This window comes from Mesocricetus auratus, unplaced genomic scaffold (assembly GCF_017639785.1).
Source record: "Mesocricetus auratus isolate SY011 unplaced genomic scaffold, BCM_Maur_2.0 Super-Scaffold_4256, whole genome shotgun sequence".
Lineage (NCBI taxonomy): Eukaryota > Metazoa > Chordata > Mammalia > Rodentia > Cricetidae > Mesocricetus > Mesocricetus auratus.
Genome location: NW_024429182.1, coordinates 100891790 through 100898121, shown reverse-complemented (window position 1 = coordinate 100898121; position 6332 = coordinate 100891790).

The following is a 6332-nucleotide window of genomic DNA, read 5'->3' as shown; positions in this document are numbered from 1 at the left end:
CAGCTGTGGTGGTCTGTAACTTCCTCCAGTGGTTTGTAACATTATCTTTACAACAGTAGGCCTTGCCTACTTTAATCCTAGCAAGGAGGCAGAGACTGGTGAATCTCTGAGTTCAAAGCCAACCTGGGCTACAGAGGGAGTTCCAGGATAGCCAGAGCTATACAGATACACCCTCTGTCAAAAACAAACATAAAAGCCAGTGGATAAACACTTGGTTTGCAAGCCCAGTGCCTTAAGTTGAATCTCCAGTTCCCACAATGAAAGAACAGAACCAACTTTTTATTTACTTACTCTTTTAAATCTCACTTTACATTCCAACCATAGTTTTTCCTTCCACCTCTCCTCCTGCTCCCCCGCATCCCCCCCCCCCCAGTCCACTTCTCCTCAAGGGTAAGGGCTCCATGAGGAGTCAACAAAGTCTGACACAATACGTTGGGGCAGAACCAAGCCCCTCTCCCATACATTACGGCTGAGTACGACATCCCACCATAGGGAATGGGCTCCAACAAGGTGGCTCATGTACCAGACTTGCATCGGGGTCCTACTGTCAGGAGCCCCTCAGATAGTCCGAGCTTCACAACTGTCTCCCACATATAGAGGGTGTAGTGTGGTTCCCTGGAGTCTCCACAGCTGTCAGTCTAGAGTTCATGAGTCTCTGTAGTTATCTCCATCATGATCTTGACCTCCCTTGCTCATATGTTCCCTCCTCCCTCTCTTTGACTGGATTCCTGGAGCTCGGCCTGATTCTTTAATTGTGGATCTCTGTGTCTGGTTCCATGATTACTGGATGAAGGCCTTCTCAGTCCTCTGTGCCCAGAACCAACTTTTAAGAATTATCCTCTGACCTCCACAGGTATGCCATGGCATACATGTATCCGTGTGTGTGTGTGTGTGTGTGTGTGTGTGTGTGTGTGTGTGTGTGTGTGGTGTGCGCACCTGCGTGCATGCAGCAAATGCATGTGAGGTTGCTGGTGGCATGCCTGCGCATGCTTATATGGAGTCCAGGGAAAATGTCAAGTGCTTCCCAGTATTTGCTGCTTTTCTGTTGCTGTGACAGAACATCATGGCAAAGTAACTTCTAAAAGAATTTCATTTGGCTTTTGGTTCCAGAAGCTTGAAGTCTATAATGACAGAGAGAGAACGGTAGTGGGCAGCAGGCATGACTGCAGAAAGCTGGAACCTCTCATCCAGAGCCATAAGCACAAAACAGAGTGAAGGGGGAATGGCAGGAAGATTGTAACTGTCAGAGGCTATCCCCAGTGACGCACTTCCTCCAGCAAGGCTACACTACCTCAACTGCCAACCGAAGATCAGATGTTCAAATGCCTCAGACTATGGGGTACAGTTCTCATCACCCATACTCTTACCACCTCTGATTTATTGCCTGGAGACAGGGTCTCCCACTAAACTGGAAACTTTGTTTAAGCTAGACTGGCTGGTCAGTGAGCTCCCAGGAGCCACCTGTCTCTGCCTCCCAGTGCTGGGTTACAGGTACACACAGACATGCCCAGTTTTGTTTTGTTTTGTTTTTTAAATGTCGGTGCTGAGACTTAAATTTGAGTCCTCATTCTTTTTTTTTATTTTTATTTTTAAATTTGAATTAGAAACAAGGTTGCTTCACATGTCAATCCCAGGTCCCTCTCCCTTTCCCTCCCCTCCTCCCACACCCTCCCTCCAATGCCCCCAACACCCCCTCATTTCCCCAGGGAGGGTGAGGTCCTACATGGGGGTGTTCATAGTCTGTCATTTCATCCAGGGCAGGATCTAGACCCTCCCCCAAGAGTCCAGGGTGAGAGTGCATCTCTCATTGTGGGATGGAAGCCCAAAGTCCATTTGTATACCAGGGATAAATACTGATCTACTGCCCAAGGCCCCATAGATTGCCTAGGCCTCCTCACTGGCACCCACATTCAGGGTGTCTTGATCAGTCCTATGCTGGATTCCCAGCCATCAGTCTGGGATTCAAGAGCTACCCCTTGTTCAGGTCAGCTGTTTCTGGGGGTTAAACCAGCCCAGCCTTAACCCCTTTGTTCAGCAGTCCTCCCTCTCTGTCACTGGGTTCCTTGAGCTCAGTGCTTAGCCGTGGGAGTCTGCCTCTGCTTCCATCAGCCACTGAATGAAGGTTCTGTTTCCCAGACTCTGGCCGTGGGATTGTAGGCTGGCACTCCCCAGATCTATGTCTAAAATCCATATATGAGAGAGTAATACAATGTTTGTCTTTTTGTGACTGGGTTACCTCACTCAGGATGGTTTCTTCTAGTGCCATCCATTTGCCTGCAAATTTCAGGATTCCATTGTTTTTTTTTCTGCTGAATAGTACTCCATTGTGTAAATGTACCACATTTTCTCTATCCACTCTTCAGTTGAGGGGCATCTAGGTTGCTTCCAAGTTCTGACTATTACAAATAATGCTGCTATGAATATAGTGGAACAGACATCCTTGTTGTATGAATGTGTGGATATATGCCTAAGAGTGGAGTTGCTGGGTCTTGTGATAGACTGATTCCCATTTTCTGAGGAATCTCCATACTGATTTCCAAAGTGGCTGTACGAGTTGGCACTCCCACCAGCAGTGGAGGAGTGTTTCCTTTTCTCCACATCCTCTCCAGCATAAACTGTCATTGGTGTTTTTTATTTTAGCCATTCTGACAGGAGTAAGATGGTATCTCAGAGTTGTTTTGATTAACATTTCCCTCATTCTTACATAGCATGCAACAACTTAGCATCCTAATCACTTATCTATCTTTCCAGACTCTGATTTCCCTGTTTCACTTAAATGGCAAGAGCCAGAATTACCTCTCTAGTTTAAACAATGAAAAAGCTGGACAAAATATGTGAAACAATGTATGGAAGTACAGACAGAACAGGAGAAGATAACTAAGATTTGTCCTTACAGTTACACAGCAAAACAAAACAAAACAAAAAATAACAACAACAACAAACCCCAAAACCATACTGAGCTGGCTACTATGTCCTTCACCTCCTTTTTGAGAGAGGCAGAAGGATCCTGAGTTCAGGGAAACATGAAAGTTCTTGTCTCACAAAAAATAAGTAAGAAATACTTTTAAGGCTGGGCGTTGGTGGCACATGCCTTTAATCCGAGCACTCAGGAGGCAGAGACAGGAAGATCTCTGTGAGTTTGAGACCAGTCTGATCTACAAGAGCTAGTTCCAGGACACCTCCAAGGCCACAAGAAACCCTTTCTCAAAAAACCAAATAAATAAAAAGAAATAAATACTTTTAAAACACACTAAATGGAGCTGGGCGGTGGTGGCACATGCTTTTAATCCCAGCACTTGGGAGACAGAGGCAGGTGGATCTCTGTGAGTTCCAGGACAGCTAGGACTACACAGAGAAACCCTACCTCAAAAACAAAAGAAAACCTAAATGGGAGGGGGCTGGAGAGATGGCTCAGAGGTTAAGAGCACAGACTGCTCTTCCAGAGGTCCTGAGTTCAATTCCCAGCAACCACATGGTGGCTCACAACCATCCATAGTGAGATCTGGCGCCCTCTTATGGCATACAGACATAAATGGAGGCAGAATGTTATATTCATAATAAATAAATAAATAAAAACCTAAAAACAGCCACTGTGACATTTCAACTCCTTTGTCCCAAAAGAGTGGACTTGAAGACACAGCAACAAAGAATATCCAAAATGAATTCCAAGGAGGAAAAACTATTGAAAAAATAAAACCCAGAGCTGAAGAGACAGCTGAGCAGTTAGGAGCAGTTTGTGTGTTTCCAGTGCACCCAGGTTCAGTTCCTAGCACACACATTGGTGCTCACACCTGCCTGTGGCTTCAGTCACAAGGGATCTGACACCCTGTTCTGGCTTCCACAGGCTCTAAATACATGGGGTGCACACACACACACACACACACACCATCAAAAACAAACAAACAATAACAAAAACCCCAAAGCATCATTGAGGAATGGAACAAATTCTAATACCAAATATTCCTGTATTTGGAGTTCTTGATGAAGTGAGGTGCTATTGGTACAGTATCTAACTTACTGTGGGTAGTGAGAGAAAAGGGATCATGGTGGAAACTACAAGTGACATAGTTACAGTCAGAACAGACATTAGCGTTAAAACAACAAGGCCAGGAATGAGACACAGAGAAGCTTACAGCTGGATGTGTAATAGCTAAGTGAACCTTGGACACCCAGGCTCTGAGAAGCAAAGCCAGTGTTGTCTGGCAGGTGGTCTAGCTTCCATGAGACATTCCTATATCCCAAAGTCTTGGAAAACATACTAGGCAACACTGCCGTTTTACATAGCTTTGCTTCTTCGTCAGATAATTCTAACAGCTCATGACAAGGCCTCTGCCTATTTCAGAAAAGCGACACTAGACCAGTTAGTTGTTCTCAGCTTTCCTAATACTGTGACCCTTCAATGCAGTGCCTTGTGTTGTGGTGGCCCTTGACCATAACATCATCATCATCATCATCATCATTATTATTATTTTAGTTTTTCAAGATGTTTTCTGTGTATTGGTTTGGAGGTTGTCCTGGAACTTGCTCTGTAGATCAGGCTGGCCTCGAACTCACAGAGATCCACCTGCCTCTGCCTCCTGAGTGCTAGGATTAAACGTGTGAGCCACCATCACCTGCCATAACATTAGTTTTGTTACTTCCTTCATACTTATAATTTTGCTACTGTTATGAGTTATAATGTAAATCTTTTTTTTTTTGGTTTTATGAGACAGGGTTTCTCTGTATTGTTTTGGAGGCTGTCGATCCAGCCTGGCCTCGAACTCACAGAGATCCGCCTGCCTCTGTCTCCCGAGTGCTGGGATTAAAGGCATGCGCCACCACCGCCCGTAAATCTTTTTGAAGATAGAGATTTGCTGAACAGGTTGAGCACTACTCCACTAGACCATCCTATAGACAAGGATTAACTAAGATAACTAAGAAAAACTACAGCTACTTTCTGGTAGCTGTGAGAAAATGAATTTAGTATAAAAGTAGCAGCATTCGAGATAGCTGCAAGGTTTAAGTAGCAACCCAGCCATTCAGTAACGCTAGAGAGAAGACAGTCAAGGCCAACAACTAACAGAACCAGAGTTAGAGATAGACACAGGGAGCTTCAACCACACCTGACAAGGTGAACAACGTACAAACACCTCCTTCTCTGGTGGGAGCAGGAGGACATTTCATCTTTCCACTGGCCAACTAATAATGCTACAGCCTTTGGTCAAACCCTCATGGAGAGCCTCAAGACCAGCCTACCTTAGCAGCCAGCTTTAGGCCTCCTCTCTGGTGCTAAGAGCTTTACTTTCCTTCTACACTAAATCTTAGGATTCTCCTTCACTTCTTACTTTTCTGCAATCCTCTTTAATAAAATCTACGCTGGCTGAAGAGACAGCTCAGCAGTTAAGAGCACTTGGTGCTCTTCCAGAGGTCCTGCGCTTGATTCCCAGATCCCGTAAGACAGCAAACAACCATCTGCAAGTCCAGCTCCAGACGATCTGGGTCTCTCTTCTGGCTTCTTTGGACCCAGGTACACACATGGTGCACAGACATACATGTAAGCAAAATAACCATATACATAAAAAACAATACAAGTTTAAAAGACAAAGAGAGAGAATAACCAAACTTAGAACATTGTTGTGAGTGTAGTAGGGTAAATAGTGGTCCTCTAAATGATATACTCACCTTTAATTCCAATCTCTGGAATTTGTAAATGCTCTCATATTTAGAAAAAAGGGCAGAAGTAATTAAAGTAAATATCTTGTAATAAGATCATCCTGGACTATGTGGATAGATCCTCAATCAAATGGCGAGCATATTCATAAAAGACACACAGAGGGATGGAGCGTGGTCTCCACAGTTTAGAACTCACACTGCTCTTGCAGAGAACCTGAGTTCAGTTTCCATGTTAGGCGGCTCACAAATGCCTGTAGCTTCAGCTGTCTTCTGCCCTCTGAGGATGCCCTAACACATGTGGCGTACACTCACACAGACATAGATGCAAACAAAAATAAAACAAATCTTAAAGAATAAATAAAAGACACTCAGAGGGAATTGAGATCTTTTTTCTCCCTGTCCCCTCAGTTCTTATGTGTGTAGTGGAAGAAAGGTCACAGGCCTGGGAACACTAAAGTAGCCACCAGAAGCTGGAGGAGGCAAGGAACAGATTCTCCTTAAAATTTTTCTTTGGGACAAAGTTTTATCAGCACTTTCATTTAGAAGTTCTAGGCCACAGAGCTACAAAGGGGGAGGGCAGGGGGGCAGGGATGGGAGTGGGGGTGGGAGTGGGACTCCATCTCGAAGACTCATATGGAAGGAAAGAAACAACTCTTCAAATTATCCTCTGACTCCACACA